Source organism: Cricetulus griseus, chromosome 2 (genome assembly GCF_003668045.3).
Source record: "Cricetulus griseus strain 17A/GY chromosome 2, alternate assembly CriGri-PICRH-1.0, whole genome shotgun sequence".
NCBI classification, from domain to species: Eukaryota; Metazoa; Chordata; class Mammalia; order Rodentia; family Cricetidae; genus Cricetulus; species Cricetulus griseus.
The window spans coordinates 286,818,483-286,841,823 of record NC_048595.1 but is presented as its reverse complement, the minus strand read 5'-3'; the positions used below and the strand labels follow the sequence as shown (position 1 = coordinate 286,841,823).

Below are 23,341 nucleotides of genomic sequence, written 5' to 3'. Positions count from 1 at the left end.
TGTCATCCTAACAACCCACTCACATCAGACCACCTGTCGTGCACTGGGAAATGTTCGTAGTCAGGCTCTTTCCTCAGCTTACTGCCTACCTCATTTCCATATTTTATCTCTGTATGGGCTTCACACAACGTAAATGGAAGGTGCTGCCAACTGTGACTTTATAAATAAAATATGACAGAAGTGGCCAAGGTGGTTAAGTTTCATGAGCCACTAGCCATGGATCCAACCCCCTACAAGGACACCTGGGTGAGGGTGGTGGTCTAGGAAATAGAAGGGACGCTGGCATGCGAGCAGTACAAAGTCAGCCTGAAGGGGGAACAGCAGGGCAAATTTCAGAGCTCAGTGGCCTGGTGACAGAGCCCATGGACCATAAGATACAGACACTTAAGGAAGGTGATTGCTATTGATGTGGCCCTGGGAGTTCCATATTAGCACTCACTGTTGGACAACACTTTCACAAAAACTGCCTCACTGTGGCTGAGGGAGGGTGGGCTACACAGGCAAAGTGCCAGAATCTTTAGGGCCATGAAAACCTGCTGGGCAATAATAGATACCTATTATTTCATTGGCTATTTGTTCAAGACTGCAGGACCGCTAATCTCCAATGCAAGCCATGGACACTGACGGTATGTCAACACAGGGGTGTCAGCCCTAACAAACACGCTCACTCTGTTAGGGATGTGTTTAGTGGTGAAGGGGCCAGCTCCCCATTTCGGCAGCCATAACAGCCGAACACGTGCTTGCCTTGGTCACTTAGAGGTCAGATGCCTGCCTCGTGGCAAGGAACCAATCAGAAGTTAGCTGGTGGTGCTATGCTTTATGGCTCTGGGTGTGCTTTACGGACAAGCACACAGCAATGATGAACAGAGCATAGCAACCACCCTGCGAGGGCCTATGGGCCATAACAACCAGTTGACCAATCAACACAGGGCAAGCCCTCCAAGCCTGGAGGCACACCAATCCTGAGCCTGTGCGTACCCCTAGACACTCCCCTTACGCTGCCCTATAAAGATCTGTACGAAGAGGCTTTGAACTGTCTTTGCTAGCCATCCGACATGGAGGGTGGATAAAAGACCCGAGTTAACATGGGGTTAGCTTGTTAAACTACAATAAAGCCTCATGCAATTTGCATCAAGCTTTCGCCTCCATTCTGTGATTGGGGTGGCCGAGGTCCTGGGCTAAGATCCTGGAAGCCTGAGCTTTCCAGGGGTCTTACAGTGGAAGGCTGGCAAAGGGGATGGCAGGTGGATGGGAGCTCCTGTATCTTACAATTTTTCTGTGAGCCCAAAGACAAAGTCCTCAAAAATTAAACAAGCAAACATCATCTCCCCAAGTCACCAATCTACCGTCTATTGGATGGCAGGTCTGCTTGATGAAGAATGCCAAAGGAGGGGAAAATATCCGAACCCGCCAGATTTTTCCCCAAGACTATGAAGCAACAACTTTTCTGCTTGACAGCTGAGTGCAGAAAACGGGAAGGAGAGCAGAGGCCAGAAGCAGAGAAGCACAAGTGGTGCCAGCATCCACCTTCAGTAGCACACCTGGCTCTGCAGCCCCTGTGTGGGGATGGTGACCCTGTACCCGCAGGGACATGGCTCTCAGCAAAAATCACGCGCAATGTGCAGAGGAGCCATTTGCATCTAGAAGCCTGGAAAGGACAAGATTTGACTCCGTGTGGCCCATTTCCTCAGGGTAGCCTTTTAATTTTAGCTTGGAAATCTTTAAATCCAGCCAAGCCATGCTGCAGAGATCTCTTGACAGTAGGAGGACAGCCAGCCAGGGATGACCCAGTGAGTCTTGGGAGTTCCAGGAGGCCTCTGGGAAGCCAGTGCTTTCAGGGTGGGGCTTGGCACCTGGCTCTCCCAAAGCCTGGCCTGGAAACCATTTCCCTTAGAGATGTGTCTGGCTGAAAAGTCTCTTGGCTGACACAGTGCGACTAAAACTGCAGGCCCACTGAGCTGTTCGCCACAGACTGTTTCTCATGTCTTCTGCAGATACTGAGTTCATGGTGGCTACTGGGTCTGAAGCTCCCACAGGCTCCTCTGTGGATCCGAAAAGCATGGTATCAAGGGCCTGGAACCTCTATCTACTCTATTACCCCAACCCTGTGTTCACAGCACCTCTTCTTTCCTTCCACTGCCCATGAGCTAGAGGGGCCTGGCATGGTCCCTTCTCTTCACTATTGGGGACTCTGTGCATTCGAAATTGTTCATCTGAAGGCTCAAGAGCCAACTGTAGGATTCACTGCAAAAATGGCCACTTCCCACCTTCAGCAATAGATGGCCCGCTAGACCTGGATGGCATCTCAGGTGTGTCTTCTCCCATAAGACTTCCTGTTACGCTTTACCAAATATGAGCCTCTCTAGACTACTATCCAGCCAGCTTCCCAACAAGACCCACACACGACTGCCGACCTCATCCTTCTCTCTCCAGCCACATCCAATCCAGGGGCAGGTCCCATGGGCTCTGCCCCACTTTCATTTGAGACCATGTTAGTTTTTATTGGTTCTCAACTGTCAGAATATTGACTAGGCTCCAATCAAACAGGAATTTACTAGAGGGGTGAATATGTATGTCAACAGGGCTTCCCCAGGTGATGTGGTTAGAAACCTAAGAACATTCTCTAAAATGATTCTAGCTGGCCAGGGAGTCCTGACCATACGGCTGACAGCCGTGGTCTGAGGGCTCGTTTTGAAGGGACCAGCTCCCCATTCCGGCAGCCATGACAGTAACACGTGCTCGCTATGACCTTGTCTTAGTCACTAGAGGTTAGGTGCCTGCCTCGTGGCAAGGAACCAATCAGAAGTTAGCTGGTGGCACTATGCTTTATGACTCTGGGTGTACTTTACGGATAAGCACACGGCAATGACGCACAGAGCATAGCAACCACCCTGGGAGGGCCTATGGGCCATAACAACCAGTTGACCAATCAACACAGGGCAAGCTCTCCAAGCCTGGAGGCACACCAATCCTGAGCCTGTGTGTACCCCTAGACACTCCCCTTACGTTGCCCTACGAGGTCTCTTGGCAGCCGGTTCAAACGGTCTTTTTCGAGCCATCCGCCATGGCTGGTGGGTGAAAGACCCTAGCTAACATGGGGTTAGCTTGTTAAAAAACAAAAAAAAACAAAAACAAAAACAAAAAAAAAAAACCAATAAAGCCTCATGCAGCTTGCAGCAAGTTTTCGAATCCTCCTGGTGATTGGGGTGACTGCGGTCCTGGCCTGGGATCCCGGAGGCCTGAGTTTTCAGAGGGTCTAATAGTACCAAGTCACCTGCCTCAGTTCTCAAGCAAGCTCCCAGCCCTGGCTGGCCTGAAATGTGTTTATGTAGACCAGGCTGGCCTTGAACTCACAGAGATACATCTGCCTCTGCCTCCCTGAGTGCTGGGATTAAAGGTGTGCACCACCACCCATGTAGAATCCTTCTTCCCTAGTCCCAGGAACAAGCAGTCTTAGCCCCCTAGAGCGACTTGAGAATTCTGTGACACAAGAGAGCTGGGAACCACAGTGGAGGTTTGAAACTTCTAGTCTAAATGTTAATTGCATCCAAATTAAGTTAAATGTTTTTAAAGATTCAAAGTGGAAAATTGCTTTTCTTTAAACCTCAGGCCCTTTTACCTCTGAAATCAGAAGAATTTTCCCCTGTGAGGTATTTTTTGTTTGTGTTTTAGGACAAATGATGAGGTACAGCGACACACATCATAACCTGTCCTTATGGGTTACACAGCACTCCTACAGCAATCCTACAGGACTGGCTGATAATGAAGCTTAGTGCCTGTTCGAGGACCGAGTCTTTGTCACTGAAGGGGCCTGACCCTCACTCAGCCCCCTGCTTTAGCAGCCATGACAGGCTACAGAAAAGACACATAGGCCTCTGACACAAGGAAATTCCAGATCCTCTGGCCTCCCAGAGCCTAGGGGCCAAAACTGAACACAAAGAAACTCCAGACCCCTCACCCTCCCAGCCTCCTAGGTACTTGGTTCCTGGGAACTGTTTGGCCACAAAAGAAACTCCAGGGGAGACCAAAACCTCCCCTATAGTCTCCAGGATATAGTTCTAAAAACTATTGGTATCTATGAACAACAGGCCACCTGCAAGTAACAAGACAAAGCCATAGAAACCACAGAATGTTCCCTCTCTGCACTGACCAAAGAAAATAATTGGTACACAGGTATTCCATGCCAAAATATGACTCTGAGAAATTCTCCTAATTGTTCCCAAATGTCAACCAATCAGAAACCAACCCTTACCTACTGATGTAATCCTGTAACTTTTGTCTTTAAAACCTAGTAGTAGACAGGGAACTTCACTCCCTCTGGAGGCTGCTGTCAGCTAGCCAGACAGGGTCCCTGTCATGGTTGGATGAACAAGAAAACTTTACTTTTGCAGTTTGGTGGGTCTGTCTCTCTGGTGGTCTCTGGGGATCTTGACAACATGGGCACAACAATTACTAAAGAGTTTCTGTCTCCAGCCAGATCTAACTATTAGTTGGGATCTAACTTGAGGCTGGGAAAGGTTTGGAAAAACACCCTCGTATCGCCACTTTCAGATTCTTCTTGCTTTCTACAACCTTGGCTCCCACTTTCTTGGCTCCCACCTTGTCAGTCCCCAGGCATTCTGTAAAGCACTTAGCATGAATTGTGTTATTTTTTTTTGTGCATATGTGTACATGCTTTCATGTATGTGCATGTGTGTGTGCATATTTGCAGGCATGTGGGGGCTGGAGAACACCCTTTGGTGTCATCCTAGGAAAGCTGTCCACCTTCTTTTAAGACAGGGTGTGTCTCTCTCAGTGGTCTGGATCCCACCAATTAGGTTAGAGTGGCTGTCCAGCAAGTCCTGAGATTCTCCTGTCTCCATGACATTAGCTCTGGGATTACAAGAACACACTATCAAATCCACCATTTTTACACACATGCCAGGGACCCAACTTAGTCCTTATGCTTGCAAGGCAAGGACTTTACCAACTGAACTGTCTCTCCAGCCCCATTCTTTTGTTTGCTTGTTTTTGTTTTTTCAAGACAGGGTTTTACTGTGTAGTCCTGGCTGTCCTAGAACTCACTCTGTAGACCAGGCTGGCCTTGAGCTCACAGAGATCTGCCTGCCTCTGCCTCCTGAGTGCTGGGATTAAAGGTGTGTGCCACCACTGCTTGGCTCCAGCCCCATTTTTTACCATTTAATTATCATATGGTCCAATAGGCCCAATGCTGTTGTTCCATTTTTCAGGTGGGGAAAGGGTTATGTGGGCTCCAGACCCAGGCAGCCAGTAAAAATGAGGACTCACATTATCCTGCTGTAGCTGGGCACTATGCTTCTTTAAGTGGTAAACATACAACCCATTTCTAGAACCTTTTACCCTTGATTGAGAAGTCTTTTAGCCCCAGAAAGGGAAGACTTATTTTCAGCCAGGGGAACACTGGGGAAGTGAAGAAATTAAGATTCTTTGGCTTTTAAATCTATTTCTTAAAACAAAACAAACAACTAGAACTTTCCAGTACAAAAGCAATTAGTAAGTGTAGAATTATGGCACAATTTAGCATTACCTTGGGCAGCTGTGTGGTTCACTCTAACGTGTCCCTCTCGTCCCCATCCCTGTAGTCTCCCTGGCTCCGGCCAGCTTCCCCTCACCTGGTGAGTTGCTGGGTTTCTTTTGTACATGATTTTTAAAGGAGTTTGATTGAGGGACAATCACGGTCCCTCCAGTCATCTATTGGGCCAAATTATGCCTACGTGTCTCCTCAAATGGTCTAGGTTTGTCATCTGTTTTTAACAACAATTTCCCAGTGGTAACAAATTTACATCTCAAGGAGAAGGGACAAGCAGGTATTGGGGAGGCCAGCATTCTGAGGGAAGTCATACTTTAACAGCTACTTAGAAGTTGTTTTTACTAAAACCCCAACTCCTTACATGATGGCTAAAACAAAACAAAAACCTATTGTGGGGAGAAACCCTGATTACAGGTACCACTGACCATGCCCTCTTGAGCATGGTCAAGGTCATGTAACAAGGTTTTAAGAAGGAGGGAGGTGCACACTAGGTTCTCTTTTGCCTGGCTGAGCTGACTGGGAAGCGTTTCTGGGTCTGTCCTTCTCAGGTGCAAACCTGGTCACTGGCTCCCTTGTGTGAGTACTTTTCCTCAATAAACTACAGTTTATCCACCTAGCTCTGACTCCAATTTGTAGCCATCTATAACCTAGCATCTCTGTTTTCATTTTATATCTGTCCTTACATGCAAGCCTGCCGATCGCTCAAGGACCACCTGTCTAAACATGGTGATAGCTCATCTCATTCACCCCGTTCAAAGCTGAGGAGATTAAGACTGAGTTATCTTACTGTCAGCTTTCAAAATGTCCTGCTCCTCACAACACCTGCCAAAGGCATCCAAAAGCCCCTAGTCATTGTCCTAAATCTAAATCACCTTAGATCCCAGGAACATTAGAACTTCACAGATGCCGCATTTCAAACAGGGACATGTCCCCTTGAGTGATAAAGACTTCTGTAGAGCCGCACGGCAGGTTTTTAGAGCCGCACGGCAGATCAACCAGTGCCCAGTTTGCCAAGGCCTTTAAACTCTGCACATCTTTAACCCTGGCTCCAACCCCTCCTATACTGAAATGCAGGTCAGTACCCCAAGGATAGACTTAACTGCGTGCGAGCCACCTTCCCAACTGGCCAATGCTTACACAACTGTCCAGATACTTCCCATGTGGAGGGGGCTAAGTCCTATTCTCTACACCTACCTTCTTTGTTCTTTCTTTTCTCATGAACCAGTCTCATAGCCTGTGCTGCCCCATCCACTCAGGTGCCCCACTGGAGGGAACATACTCTTTTTTTTTTTCTCTATGCCTGATTATTCCTCATGTCCGAGCAGTCAACAGGAACTGCTAATTGCATTTCTAGTCTTTCCTAGCCTTCTCTTCCTGTTCCTGGAGGTCACCACAGCCCATGTGTCTTTGTCCCTTCTTTTAGGAACCACTGTCACCTCTCCCCTGAGACCCTCTTCAGCGTGTCTTCTACATTGTTGCCGGGTGGACCTTCCAATGCAAATGAGGTCTCATTAGCTTCTTGGCTTGTGTTTCCTGGGTGATTCTTGGTAAAGGTGTTTAGCTCACTTGTCCCAGGTGGCACAGCACCCCTCTGTGTCTGTGTTGCTGAGAGTTCTGAAGGCCAGGTTTCCAATGACTCTCACTTTCTCTTCCTCTCAGAACCACAGCAGCTTCACCTGCCCTGTGCTGTACGTGGGCTTTCCTCGTTGTATCTCGTTTTTCTAAAATGGGCCACGGCTTATAACAACAACTACAATCCTCAAAATCTGCCCGATCTTCAATTAGGCAGTAAAAGCTTGTCATAATGACCCTGGATGTTCCAAGTGGAGGTCCCGATGTGTGTGGTCTGTGCTGTTATCAAACAATGGTGTTCTGTGGAAAGGACATGGGTCCCTAAGTCAGTGTCCTGAATTTTGGGCCTGGCTCTTTGCCTGTTGAGTAATGTCACCCAAAGTTCTTTCCAGCTCTCATACCACGATTCCATTTTAAGAACTAAAGTCAACTGTGACTACTATAAGAAAATGTGGAAATTCTGGTAGGCCTCGGCAGAGAAACTATAAATAAAGAGTTTACAAAAACTGAAGCTCTGGGAGACCCAGGTTAAGCCCAGAACTAATTGATGGCTCTAAAAGCAGACAGCAACTACAAAGTGCATATAAGGTAGTGCCGGTAGACCGGGGTCTGTGTAGGCTTCCCAGACTCTAAATACAGGGTGTTGCTTTTGTTTCCTGTTGGTCATATAAAGTGTGCAAATGCTGCACTGAACAACTGCAGTCTAGGCAGCTGAGCTTAATTGATTCTCTAAATCAAGGCTCCCAGAAGAACAGGCAGAAGTCTCTATCTCATGGTCAAGGATATCTGTGTGGTTTCTGGGGGTCCACTGTAGAATGGATTCATGGGACAGTTTATAAAAAAGCAGTTCAGAACTTTGAGATGTTTCTAGAAGGACATGGCATCCACCTTGGACTGTGTGAGTGGACAAGTCACACATTTCTGAAGCCAGTTATGGTTTAATGGCCTGGAAATGAGACTTTTTGAGCTGGGGCCCATGAGCACGTAGAGGCCCAGCTGGCTTTTCTGAAGTGTTTGTGGGGGATCTGTAAGACCAAGGCATAGTGTGGAGTCTGAGGGCAGGAGTTAAAGCTAACAGCAGCCTTCAACAGGTCCACAGGGCAGCCTGAGGCAGGAGGAGAAAGCCCACCCTGCTCAGCCTGTATTCATTGCAGTCCTCTGGCAGCTGTCAATCACAGACTCCCTGGTCCTGGGGTAGGGAGACTTCAGGCTGCTGGCATCGTCATAGCCTGGGTGAGGTCAACCGGATGAAAGTGTGATGGGAACAAGAGCAGGAAGAAGCATAGGATGTCGGAAGAGGTCAGGAAAACCAGAGAGGAAGGGTCAGCCACACACCAAGCTGCCCTGCCTCTCCTCTGCTCTATTTTTACAGGATGGGAAGCTGTTTTAACCTCTAGGGCTGTGGTTCTTAACTGTTTTTTTCATTTCCCAATACTTTGAAAGTCAAATGAAAAACTGCTGGCTTGTACCAACCTGTCCCCTACAAAGGGGCCCACCATTTTCTGAAGCCCTGCTTCTGGATAGCAGGGGAAAGAACTACAGGTATAGGACTGTAGATCATAGAGACAGAGATGACTTATTTCAACCACTAATTTAAAATTGTATCACTGTAAGAAGACAGGCCAGCAGGAGTCTTTTTACAGAGTGGCTGCTCTCCTATATGGCATACTAACATGCCATCCTCAGGGTGTTAGAGGCACAGCCGTAAAGGTCCAGCTGTGGTAGGGTAGGGAGGGGGTTCAGTGGTGTGGCTCTCCTGGCATAACTCAGCCATTCACGTAGAAGGGAAGTGGTTTTGCTTGCCCTTTAACCCTAGGTTCTTTTAGCCAAAGGTCAGAGTCAACTAGTGAAAGAGGTCAGTAAGTTAGTAGGTCATGACCAGCACCAAATAAAGAACACAAGAGGTTGCACCAGGCATCCCACAGGGTAAGTACTAATTCTCAAGACTTCACCTCTGAACTGGGGCTCACTGGAATCCCACTGAAAAAAAGGCATTTCTTACTGCAAGTCACAGGAAAACCCAGGGATGAAAACTATTGCTTTAGGGCGCAGAAAAGGCCCGAAACTATTTGCTGAGTAAATACAGGTATGCTAAGTTGTTCTGCGGCAGGCGCAAGTCTGTGAGCAGTTTTCATGATGTCATTTCCATTCTGCAAGAATGATGGCAGGGATACTGATCAGATTTGACATTTAAAAACACATATACCTCAAGGGTCTGCAGAGGAGTGTGTGTGTGTGTGTGTGTGCATGGGTGTGAGCATGTTTGTGAGAATGTTTGTGAGAATGTTTGTGCACATGTAAGCATGTGTGTGCATATGTAATTGTGTATGCATGTGTGGTGTGTGTGCATGTATGTGTGTGCACAGGTATGTGTGTGTGCATTGTGCGAGTATGTTTGTGCACATGTATGCATGTATATGCATGTGTGTGTCCATGCATGTGCATGTGAGTGTGTGTGTGTGTATTCGCGTGTTTGGAGGCCAGTTGTCAGCTTTGGGTCTTCTTCAGTTGCTCCCCATCTTACTTCCCGAGACAGGGTTTCTCTCTTGCCAATTTGCCACATGAAGCTGGCAGGCCTGTGAGCCCAGGGTTCTCTTTCCCTAAGCACTGGGAGATTACAGGTATGTGCCACCACACTAACCTTTCTTATTTTTAATAGCATGTTTCAGAGTCCCATGACCCCATGTCTATGTGGCAAATACCTTGCCCACTGAACCATCGTCCTAGTCCTGAAGCTCAGTGTCCTTCTCAGAGGTGTGAGGGTGGAGCCACGGGTTTCATTTAATTTAGATCAGGTAAAGAAAACGTCCTTTTCTAATTGAGTGCACTGACCTCACCACAGAGCCAGAAGAACAATAGAGTCCTTGTTCTCCAAAGAGAAGACCAGAACAGAGGTGACAACAGATTCCTAAGAGGGATCTTGACTTCATCACCCTCCCCACTTGCAGGGCCAGTGTTGTCCATAAGTGTTGCTGCTGGAGAAGCCCCACCCTGGAGAGAAACAGCTGTCCTCTTAGAGCTTATATGCTGATGGGGCAGAGACATGGACAAGCAAACTCACACATGCACCTGCCAGGGCAGCACAGGTCTTTAACATTAAGGAAGAGTATGGAAAGAGGCTGCAGGAGTGGGGGATGGGAGCTTCCCTGAGGCATGAATAGAAAGGGTGAAGCTGGGAAAGGAGCCAGGGGCTGAGAGCTGGAGCCACAACAAACCGGGAAGTGCAGTGCACACCCAGCTGGGGCACAGGGCTCATGCGATGGTCACAGGGCTCGTGGGCTTCAGACAGGTGACAGTTCTGGTTCCTTTTCACCAGGGGTCAAACTCTGTTGAGGATGGTACCCTCGTGTCACTCAGAGGCTGGACATGGGGGGGGGAGCAGGAATTAGGGTTGGGGGTTCTGTAGGAGATGCCTGTGTGGGTAACCTGTGGCTGCTGTGTCAGGACACTGTGTGGTGTGTGAGAGTGTGTGTGTGTGTGTGTGTGTGTGTGTGTGTGTGTGTGTGTGTTGGGGTCTACCTGGTGAGTGAAAGCCCAGGACCTGGGGATGGATCAGGGAGGTGCCCAATGGGACTCCCTTAGGCACAAGCAACACTGACACTCGGTATCACCAGGGAGGACTGATGTGGGGTGTAGGTGTCTCCCCAAGTGGAAGTGTCTGGTATCAGTTATGTCTACCAAATCTGGAGCTTGGAAGAGAGATTTGAGCATAGAGCCAAGTATACACTCCAAAGAGACATACAGCCACAGACTGTACATAAATAAAAAAGGACAGGGAAAATCCAAGGAAGCAGCAGGAGAGGGGAGGGGAGGGGAGTGAGGAGCGAGAGAGAGAGAGAGAGAGAGAGAGAGAGAGAGAGAGAGAGAGAGAGAGAGAGAGAGAGGAGTCTGGCCAACAGAAACAGACCGACCTCGGTGGAGTAATTGCTGTGGCTTTTTCTGGGTGCTGAAGGAAAGTATTTTTAAAACTGACTGCATTTGGATAATTCCAGAGAAAGCAGGCGAGCACTTGGCCAGAGGTCACACCTCCATTGGCTGAGACCCAGCGGCAGTCATAAGCCTTGCATGGCAAGCAGCCTTCTGGACTGTGTGTGGACATTAACCCCAGATAGGATGAACCAAAGCTCCAAAAATACTGTGGTTTAGACGCTCCTGTTGGTGTGACACAGACTTACAAAAAAATGTTTTCTAATAGATGAGCAGTCTTGTTCTTTTGTCTAAAACAACTTCAATGAACAAACAAATAAATACACTGACTATAGAAGACACAATACAAGATAAAATTTAGTGTGAATGTATCATGTTAAATCATTACAGTCCTCTAAGGAAGTGATTTTGGAGCATCTGCAGGAGATGCTGCTCTTACAGAGGACTAAGGTTCAGGTCCCAGCACCCACATTGGGCAGCTCACAACTACCTGTAGTTCCAGCTTTAGTGGATCTGACACCCTCTTCTGGTCTCCAGGGGCACCTGCATGCATGTGGTGCATGTACAGAGAAGCAGGCACACATATATAAACAAAAATTTTAAAGAAAGCATGTTTTGAAAGTGCTTGTACACATGGTCCAAGTTATACATGAGAAAATATGACAGATGCATCTAGAACATCCTACAGGGCCAAAGAGCCAGCAATTCTTGTTCTATGGATGGTTGGATTTCCCATTGGACACTAATAATTGCTATTCTGATTATGTGTTAACTGCCCAAACAGCTAGACTTATGGATAGAGAGTGCTGGCTCTGCATGGGGGAGAACTCTGGTCCCTTTTTGTCATGGTCTCTTGCTGAAAATGAACAAACTGACATTCTGGTTCTACATTATGAGTACAGACATCCCCAAAGACAGCTCAGCTCTTGGTATCCCAACAAAAGTTGAGTTCTTGGGTCTAAGATTAGAGTCTCCAGTGAGTGTCTCTACCTTTGTAGTGCGGGCAAGCTCAGCCCAGCCTCTTCTCATTTGCTGTTCAGCTCCTTCCTACATCCCTGACTCCAGGACCTGCCCAGAGACTTAGGGTGACAGACACCTAAAACAAGACCTTCAGTGACAGGGCTCATTTAAATTTCATGGGGGGCAGTTTGTTCCCACTCAAGGCCCAGATTCCTGACTCTGGTCCTAGGTAAGGTCCATTCAACCTATCTCTCTATGGGGCAAAGGTGGTAGGGCCATTGCTGGAGCCACGATGATGCCATGTGAGGGATCTGTGGGAGTGTTTGCAGGCATCTCTGTGAAGCACTACGAGGATCCATTGCCATGGGGATGGAAAACACTTCCAAGTAACACGCTAGCATGCTGCTTATCACCATGGAGAAGAAACCTCAGGCTCATCTAGGTTCTCTTCTGGGGTCCCCAACAGTGCCATGGCATCTAAGGTTCTTTCTACTCCTATTAGCTAAAGCACTGGCTAAGAGTCCAGCCTCTCTACTCTGATGCTACCCCTGGGTGTTTGTGAAGGATTTGCCTTCTCCATAGGCTCCAAGCTTCATACATGTCTGCCTCTGCTTCTTTCTGTTGCCTCAGAAAAGGGGGGAAATGAGACGCTGCTTAGGAGAGAGATGAAAGTGAGGTCTTCTGCTGTTTCATCTATAGCATTTTTTATTTAAGACAATTAAGAAGCCTGCCTCACTCACCAGATACCTGCTAATGTTATTTTTAATGCTACGACACCTTGCAAACTCCACACAACTGAGCAAAAGGCAAGGCTGCTATGCTGGCGATGGGGAGACAACTGGTTAGGGGCAACTGCTGAATAGCTCTGGGTATCCCCTGAACACAGCAAACCCTCACCAGCTCTGGGGGGAGCCTCCATCTCATGTGGAATGAACTATACCTGACTACCCACAATGGTTTCTCTTCCTGGCACTAATGTTCTGGGATTTCTGTTCTCTAGGTTTCTGACTTCATGTAGATGGTCACCTCTCACTACCCTGCCCCCCCCCATGCCTGCCTTCTTTCTCTCCCCTCCTCCTTTCCCACTGCTCTCCATCCCACACTTTGGCCTTGGTTCTTTTCTCCCTCTGTGTATCTGACTTCCCAGGCACTAGCATGTATCACACTCCACTCTAGCACTGCAAAGCTCATCTCACTGTTTCTTGGTCCTTACATCTGGGTTAAGCTGCCACAGACCAAGTTCTGGGTGGAAAGCAATATTTAACGGGACTCAGGTCATCATCAGTTAAGGCACAGACAAAATATGCAAACTTCACCTTTCTTTAGAGCCGTGGTGTCCAGCCCCTTGACACTGTGATGTGACCTATGAATGTGTGGTGCTGCATTCATAACTGTCCTGGGACACATTCAGCCCAGGATACTTTTAAATCAACACATGTGAGTTAAAGTATTAAGTCCTCACATGTGGGAGATGTTAAAATCTGGGTGTCAGAGGCAACAATCACCTTTGTGCCTCAGGAACATGGTGCCCTGGTAGTTTCTCCTCTGACAAATTTCTGGGCTCCACCTGGGTCTTCCAATTCCTCAGCCACTATCTTGGTCTTCGACAGTTACTGTTCTTGCTCTGTGGCCAGGGTCCCATCTCCTGGCTATATCCTGCAGTTCCCTTTGTAATGTATACGGAGAACACATTCTGAAACACACATTCAAGGACACTTCTTGTCCATTGTCCTCATGGTCAAACGGAACCTTCCTGCCCTGTTTCAGCCCGTGGTGCCTTGAGTCTCTCTGGTCCCTCACTCTGACTTTTGGTTCCTGTCCCAGATCTTCAGAGCCCACCCTCGCTTCCCAGGACAGCCTTCTCATCCACCTGCCTCCCTTTGTCTTGCTAACTGGAAGTGGCTCCTTACACTCTGAAGGGAGTTCCTTCCTGTGCACTGAATGTCTTCCTCATATGCTCCCACAGGACTGACCTGTGTGTTCCTATGTGTCATTTACTTCCTGTGACTGCTAATCTACTTGTAAACTCATTTGGCAAGACCCCCACTCACCACTGTCTCCCAGTACCCACCTAGCATAGGACCAGGCGCACAACCAGCAGCCAGCCTTCAGCTCATAACTGGGTGAGTGAATGGAGTGCCCACAGGCTGTGCTTATTTAGCCCTGAGGGGTCCTTAGCCCTGGTACACACTGCCCCTCTTAGTACAGTGTGCCCTGATTCAGGGGCACATATACTAGTGGCTTTCTTATCCTGCTGCAAAGTTCCAGCCTGACCAGAGATGGGGGAAAATGCATTATGTTTCAATTCCTTGGTGAAAAATAAACCCATAAACTGGGTAAGGGTAGGATGTAGCTTTTCAAGCACAAGTTCTTAGAAAACTAGGTTACTTCTGTCATCTGACAAATGGCACACCACTCCACTACATAAGTGTTGTGAGTTTAACTCCTAGGAGGCAAGAATACATTCTAATATTATAGCAATGTTGCCAACTTGCAGTGGGATGGCTCATATTACAAGAGTGTGTGGGGCTTGGAAACAAGTATTGCTTTCAATTGTGACCATATTATGAGTTTCCTAACAGTGTGGTTAGGAATGCTTCCATTTTTTTTTGGAAAAAAAAAAGATATTCAACTTTTTTCAAAGTATCTCCCTCCCTCTTCCTCCCCATCTTTCTTTTGAGGCAGGGTTTTTCTAGCCTTGACTGTCCTGGAACTCACTCTGTAAACTAGGCTGGCCTTGAACTCACAGAGATGTACCTGACTCTGCCTCACTAATGCTGGGATTAAAGGCCTGTGCCACCCTGGCGAGCTCTTTCCAGTATTTCTGAGTGGCTGGAAGGGAAGGACACAAGAGCAACTGGGACTAGAGAATGCCACAGCAGCATTGTCACTGCCACTGGTTAGGATGACTTCATTTATCCGGAAAGAGAGTAGGGGGCAGCTACACATTCTGCACTGGTCTTTGTGTCCCCTCTCCTGTAATGAAGGTTTAATCCAAGTCACTGACACCAGGTTCTGCCCACTCCAGGGACCCTGGGGGAGGTACTGGGACCAGCCTTCAACCTTAAGAAGCTGTTGCTGCCCATCTGTGTTTGGTTGAAAGGGGAAGGAGAAAAAGGAAGAAAGAATGAACCTAAGGTATTTTTTTTAAATCATTTTCCTTTTACATTTGTTTATTTATTTGTGGTGGAGGGTGTGTTCATGCTACATTGTGTATTTGGAAGGCAGACTTTAAGAAACCTAAAAGACTCCAGGAGAAGCCAGCTTCTACTGCATCTCAGCCAGACCTGTGCAATGCCATAAATAAATGCAAATTTCTGGCTTATCGTTCAAGATGGTAGTAAAATTGACAACAGGGCTAAGTGTCTCAAATTCCACTACATGCCTGTGATGGACAAAGAGCACACAGAGAACGACCTCTGACATAAATGGCTACACATAAACACAGGCTGGCAGTCCAAGGGCAGAGGCTTCATTTTACTACAGACTGTTTCTATGGAGCCACTTCATGTGCTTATCCAGAAAAGACAATAATTACATCCTTGCAGGTCTGGAATGGGATTTTAAAATAAACACTCGTCCTCTCCTCAAAATAGATTCTTTCCGTTTCACTTGGTTCTTTATTTCAAATACTTCCAACCTTTTTAGAAAATAAAGCAGCTTATTCCAACAAACCAAACTGTTTTTAAACATATAGGTATGTATTAAGCTTTCAAAATAAAAGCACATAAGCAATTGCTCATTATTAAAGTGCCCACCACTCCATACCTCAGTATTGCCTGAGTCTACCAACAGCGTGTGTGTGTGTGTGTGTGTGTGAAATATTGGTTGACTATAGCCCAACAGAGCACAGCTGCATCCACAGAAACCTTAGAAGAAATTTCAGGGCTGGCAAGGTATATGCCTTTTTTGTTTGTTTGGTTGTTTTTTTTGAGACAGGGTTTCTCTGTACTGTTTTGGAGGCTGTCATGGAACTCGCTCTGCAGACGGCTGGCCTTGAACTCACAGAGATCCCACCATGCCTCTGCCTCCCAAGTGCTGGGATTAAAGGCGTGTGCCACCAACACCAGGCTGGTATATATCTTTACAAAAAAAAAAGTGTATTTGTACACTTGAGCACACGGGAATGCACACATGAACTCTGTTATTTTCCTAAATGGACACAGTATCAAACTGCCTCTAAATTCACCTCTCTATCCCCATGGACCAGTGCAGTTCTCAGGCTCACAAAAGGGGCATCTCTGTGCATGGAAAGGAGGTTAACACAGAGAGTCACAACTGACCAAAGTGTAGAAAATCAGAGGCTGTGGAGTGCTCAGCCATAAATGGGACCTCTATGTCACAACCACCATCCCCAAGGTTCAGGGGACATGAATGGTGAGGTTTGGGAGGAGGGGGGTGGAGAGATTGTAAGAGCCAGGGGTTGGGAAAACTGCTATGAAACAGTGTCTTTGGGACATGACAGGACAGTTGAACTCATGAATCCACAATGGCGGTGGTTGCCTGCACAGTATCAAGTCAGTCAGCCTTCATTCATGACACAGAAGGGGTACATGGGACCCACCCCTGAATGAGTAGATAATGACAGTTGATGTCTGCTAGGGGAACAAGTCTTCTTCAGGGGTGTGGCCCTTTCTAGTGTGAAAATGCTACAGTGGGTGAGCCCACACCCACGTGTACATGGGCAACACTAATTAGAATCAGCGGGTTATAAAAAAAAAGAAGGCGTGAAGTTAGCAGGAGTTGGGGAGAAAGGGGGATGAATAAAATGTATACATGCTTGGAATTCTTGAAAAATAAATATTGTATCATTAAAAATTACAATTCTGAACTGCACAGCTTGTTTTTGTGTTCTTCCTATTGTCATCTCCTACATACGTTACAACTGTAGCCCTGAAGACTGCAGTCAAGAGTTGGTGAAAAGCTTCCTTCAAAACTTTATGTTTGGCTGTTTGTACGTCCATCTTCGTGGTTGATTTTTTCTTTTTTTCGACAGGTCATCAGATGATGTGATTGGTATATTATCTGCTTTTTAAAGTTTACGGATTTTTTGAAGCCTAATGTGATTAATTTCTGTTCATGCTTTATGCTCAGTTGAGGATGGTAGGTATATTCCATAGAAATAAATTCAACATATTTATTGCCTTTTATTAATATACTTAATTTTCTTGTATTTTTGTTGACCCAAATGATGAAAATAAAGGGGGTATGTTACTTTTCACTACTGTCAGGTTTATACCAGACTATACATAAAATTCCTAATAGTATTTACTTCCTCAATTTCACACAGTATTATTTGGTACATGCGTGTTGATGACAACTTTTGATGACGCTCTTTGATTTGTGGGGTATGAGGGACACAGTGCATCCCACCTTGAGCTCTATGTGCTCTGCTTCTGGGGACTGGCTTTTACTTTGATGCCTCTAGGGTACCACAGTGCCTGACACATACATGTTCAGGAAATATTGGTGAAATGCAAAGACATTCCTGGAAACATGGAGGCACAAGGTAAAGCCCTGTGTGCTTGGGTTCCAAGGAGGAAACTGATGCCTCTCGCTCCATTCCCCTTGCATGATACGATTTCTGTGAGAATTTGGGTCTCCCTTACCAGACCCAAATATCAAGAAGTAACCGCAGAACAATAGCCTATATTTACAGGCAGCTGCCAAGCCAAGTCTGGGCCATGCCAAATCTTGGGGACTATGGTGAAGCAACACCTGGGCTGTAATGGTGGTGGTGGTTAGCACACGGTCAGAGTGTACACTACACACAAGGAGATTCACAGTCTGAGCCGGTGCCACAGAGGAAGTGACTAGAGCAATGGGAGGGGGCCATGTGGGACAAGGGGGAATAAAAGGCAAGGTGTGGCCAAGGGCCCAGGAGAGGATTATAAAAAGAAAGGGAAGGGGACTAGGTGGTTTTCATAAGGACTTTTAACGAGGGCAGGAAAGCCCCACCCTAAATAGTACCAATAGAGGCTGGAGTCCCTGCAGAGGGCTTCTAGGCACTGTTGTCAGGCTGACCAGAAATGACAAAGGGACAGAAAACAATGGACCAGGGCTTGCCTGTCGTGAAGGAGACTAGCACTGCCTGGTGTTCTCAGAGCCTGGCACAGCCCAAGGGCTTTGTGCTCTACCTCCTTTGTCCTCTCAGCCCCTGCAGAGTAGCACTGTGGGAACAGAGAAGGTCCTTTAGTGCAGATAACAGTGGGTTAAGGACCCAGGTAGCTCCTGGGGGGTCATTCTTAGCTTGCAACTAAGATCCCTGCATCTAGGCAAAGTTAGATTGTCTTATAAACCTTGGTCTTCGTGGTTAGAAAACATCCTTCTCAATTTATCCATGCATTTGATTAATTTCAAGGGAGCATTCCTTATTATACATTGAGCTTGTGTTAAGAATACCGAATACTGGGGCTGGAAAGAAGGCTCAGCAGCTAAGAGCACTGGCTGTTTTTCCAGAGGACAAGGATTGAATCCCAGTATCTACATGGTGGCTTGAAACCATCTGTAACTCCACTTCTTGGGGACACAATGCTCTCTTCTGGCCCTTGTTGGTATCAGGAACACAAGTGGGACACAGGCAGACATGCAGGCAAAACATCCATACACATAAAATATTATAAAAATTAAAAATCCAATTCCAAGGACAACCCAGCAGCAACTGTGGTGAAAGCTGCTGCTTCTCCAACACTAATGGGGCCCAGGAAAGAGCAGACAATGGTCTAAGCCCAATCCCTGTGACATCTATGCAGGGAGAGAAACAACCCCTGCAGGATGTCCTATGACTTCCACACGTATGCCATGGCATACATGCTACCCATGCTCTCCCCAACACAAATAAAGGCAAAAACAAATGTAAAACAATCCTAGATTGCCTGGATGAACAGAAAGCCTCAAATCCTCTCTTCCAGTATACAGAAGTGACTGGTGGTGACACCCAGGGAGCTAGTAAATGAAGGAAGAGGATTCAAAGAATGAGACAAGACTGCAAGATAGGCACTCAGTTAAACAATAACCATGTGAGAGAGACAAAGTACTAATATGCCCTCTTCTATTATTGAGGGTCATAAAGATCCTTCTAGGAAGAAAGGCACTGCCTATGCCTCCCAGGATGAATCTTGTTTGCGTGTGTGTGTGTGTGTGTGTGTGTGTGTGTGTGTGTGTGTGTATTGTGTGTGAGTATGGTATATAGACATCTGTGTATTGATATATGCATTGGTGTGTTCATAGGTGTAGAAGCCATAGGTCAACATCAGCTCTTCCGAAACTACCCACTATCTCATTTTTCGAGACAAGTTTGCTCATTGAACCTGAGGCTCACCAATTCGGTTAGATCAGCTGGCCAATGAGCTCCAGGATCTGTCTGGCTTTACCTCCCCAGCACTGGGGTTAGAGACATGCACCTGACTCTGTACATGGGTGCTGGGGATCTGAACTCAGGTCCTCCTGCTTGTGGGCCAAACACATCACTGACTGAGTCATCTCCGCCGGCACTGAATCTTGCTTAAATAAGACACCTGGGAGCAGCACTCCTAACTTGGAGTGGGAATGTTGGTGGGGATACTTACTGACCCCTTTGTGTATTCCATGTCTGAGCAGGGTACTCTAGTGGGCATAGCCCTACGTAATCCTTAGATGAAATTTATAAGCAATCTTAGGCTCACCTTGTTTTATTTATTTATTTATTTATTCATTTATTTATTTATTTATTTATTTTTGTGTGTGTGTGTACTTTGGTTACATTTTGTTTTGGTTTTGTTTTTCTTTGTTTGCTTTCTTTCTTTTTTTCCCCATTTTTAAATTTAAATTAGAAACAAGATTGTTTTACATGTCAATCCCAGTTCTCTCTCCCTCCCCTCCTCATCTGCCCCCCACTAACACACTACCTGTCCCACACCATTTCTGCTCCCCAGGGAGGGTGAGGCCTTCCATGGAGGAAATCTTCAAAGTTTGTCATATCATTTGGAGCAGGGGTTAGGCCCTCCCCCGTGTGTCTAGACTGAGGGAGTATCTCTCTATGTGAAATGGGCTCCCAAAGTCCATTCCTATGCTAGGGATAAGTACTGATCTTCTACAAGAGGTCCCATAGATTTCCCAGGCCTCCTCACTGACACCCACATTCATGTGGTCTGGCTCAGTCCCATGCTGGTTTCCCAGAGATCAGTCTGGGGACCAAGAGCACCCCCTTATTCTGGTCAGCTGTTTCTGTGGGTTTCACCAGCCTGGTCTTGACCCCTTTTCTCATCACTCCTCCTCCTCTGCAACTGGATTCCAGTTCAGTTCAGTGATTAGCTGTGGGTGTCTGTTTCTACTTCCATCAGCTGCTGGATGAAAGCTATAGGATGGCATATAAGACAGTCATCAATCTCATTATCAGGGGATGGCATTAAAGGTAGCCTCTCCACTGTTGCTTAGATGGCTAGTTGGTGTCATTCTTGTAGAACTCCAGACACTTCCCTAGTGCCTGATTTCTCTTTAAACCTATAATGGCTCCCTCTCTTACGGTATCTCTTATTTTGCACTCCTCTATTCTTCCCCCTACACAACCTTCCTGCTCCCTTTATGTCCTCCTCACCCCTCCTCTTCTCCCCTTCTCATTCTCCTAGCTCCGTTTTCCCTCTCCCCATGCTCCCAATTTGCTCAGGAGATCTTGTCCCTTTCCCCTTCTCTGGGGGGACCATGTATGTCTCTCTTAGAGTCCTCCTTGTTTCCTAGCTTCTCTGGTGGTGTGGATTGTAGGCTGGTAATCCTTTGCTCTATGTGTAAAATCCATATATGAGTGAGTGCATACCATGTTTGTCTTTTTGTGACTTCACCTTGTTTTATAGGATTGGAAACAGTTGGAAGTAGTGAGAAAACTTTCTAAGCTTTCAGGGTTCTCTAGTGACACAGCCCTGAGTCTGTGTGCTGAAGGCCAGGTCCCAACCACTAGGTTCTGCCTACTATTTCTGTGGTTATATCAGCATTCGGCCTTCAACAAAGTACTTCCCTCAGCCCTTGACTAAAAATGCAAAGCTCTTAGGACTTGGCTCTCATTTAAAATGTATTTAACAAAGAAAAATAATTTTTTCTGAGGTATCCTGGAAACCTGCATTTTCTCTCTTTTCTCTCCTAATGCAAGATGGCAATTATTCACTGTGTCTGGGAAGTAATGACCCAAAGCCACTCCTTACAAGGGCAGAGGAGCCTGCATTCTAACCTGGGCTTCCAACACAAGCTGTCTTTTTATTTGCTGCAAAAAGTAGAACTGTTTCGGTAAAACCCATCTATCTAAAAATACACTAGCAGCAACCTTGCAATTACACTCCGCTGTGGGAGACTTCTGCCTTCTATTCTATTTACTGAAAGCAGAGGTCTGGTCTGTGGCCTGCTCATCAGTCAGGCCAAAGGCCGGTGTTGTACAACTAACTGGAAAAACCCAAAGCTATGTAGGCTTCGATAACACTGCGTGTGGATGCGTACATGCATGCCTCTGTGTGTGTGTGTGTGTGTGTGTGTGTGTGTGTGTGTGTGTGTGTGTGCGCGCGCGTGCGCGTGTGGAGTGCAATTAACAACTTTATTTTTAACCAACTGCATGTGACTCACCTCACCTGTCCTTCATAGAGGGACTTGGTTAAGGTCAGCCCCAGGACTGTGGACCAAACCTTATAGGCCCCATCAGCAATGTACCATTAGGCTGGACTTCCTCTTCCTGACCCCACCGAAGACCTTGCCACTTCCTCTCTTTTCTCTTTCCCTTTGTTGTCTCTATCATGGAAGATTGCCAAGCTTGAATGTGGGCTGTTGTGGTGACCAAGTCCTCGGAAAGGGCCACGCTTGCCTCCTATACATTGTAGGTTGATGGCTCTAGCTTTCACAATTGGTAGAGTCCACCAGCAGGGACACTATCTCAAACAGTTTTACTATGGCAAAACAGCCTATCAACTGTGAAAACCCATACATAATTTTGGCAAGGGGATTTACAGCCCAATTTATTGGAAATTTTAATGTGGGACCATACTGGGAGTGACTATATGATTTGTAGGAAGTGACAAGTCTCCAACAGGAATTTAAAAACCATAACCCACTATGAGATGTGAAAGGCTTTCTTCTTAAGGATGACTGTGGATCTAACTTAGAGCCAGGAGACAGGACTTAGACAAATTGGTGAAAATGAGGAAGCAGGAACCAAAACTTTTCACAAATGATAAGGAAGTAGATACTTTAGGTTTGTAGATAACAATTTCTTATTTGTTAAAACACATCTTAGGATTAGCACCCCCTCCATACATACAGGAGAGAACATGAAAAATAACAGGAGTGCTAAAGTTACAAACTATTCCATCTGGTAACAGACCCAAGGGACAAATGACAACCCAAGAAAAGGCCCCCAAGGCTGCTCATCAGCCTTACAGGCTGCTCCCTGGATGACACTGAAGTCACCATGTTGTCTGGCCCCAAATGTCCTTAAGGTAGGGTATCAAAACACACCAAGTCAGTCAAATGGCCTTATAGATACCCCAAATGCCCTGCATGGAGGACATGGTATATTTCCATTGTCATAATTGCAGAGGGTGACACTGTATCAAGGACTTCCCAAGAGAAAGCCACCAAGAGAGTGTCAGCAACAGTGACAATAATAGTGGCAGTAACAGCAGCAGCAGTGACAGCAGCAACAGCAGTAACGGTAAAGCAACAACAGCAGTAACGGTAACAACCGCAGCAATAGTAACAGTAACACAGCAACAGCAACAACAACAACAGCAGTAACAAGCAGCAGCAGCAGCAGTAGCTAACACTTGCTCATAGCCTGGCACTATTCTGACTGCTCTGAGCGTTTCTGTTTCTTTCAGCCATCACAATACAGTAGCTTGTCTAAGTCACAAAGGGAGCATTTGGAGCCTTGAGACAGGACTATGTCACCCTATGGCACAGTCCTAGCCCTAAGTACAGTCTCCTTACTACTCGGGAAGGGTAGAAGAAAATTCCAGGCTTCTCCACAGGGGACCACAAACCAATAGACATTTAAGTTAATAAGAACCAAGACAAATACAGACAGGGAAAACATGACCCTTGTATCAAACTGCAGATTATTAAAGTTAGGATAAAGTGAATTTAAGGTTAATAAGATTTCTTGGCACAGTGTGAGTTACTTTGTAAAATTTAATTTTTCTCAGGAAGAATTGAGACTACAAATTCTGAGATTGAAGGAGAGTGTTGGAAATCAACAATGTGTTACTGAGTGAGACACTGTCCTGAGTGTGCCTGTCTCCTTCCAGGTATGAGGGGAGAAAGTTCCCACCCTCACCTCTGTGGAGGCCTTTAGTAGAAGCATTAAAGACAGGTCCTCTCCAT

General features: G+C 46.5%; 1 protein-coding gene across 2 annotated transcripts in view; it reads right to left on the bottom strand.

The window, feature by feature from the left end:
- The window catches only part of Zdhhc14 (zinc finger DHHC-type palmitoyltransferase 14), a 235,773-nt gene that overhangs the window by 42,942 nt on the left and 169,490 nt on the right, over positions 1-23,341 (bottom strand). The gene's annotated exons all lie outside the window — the stretch shown is intronic.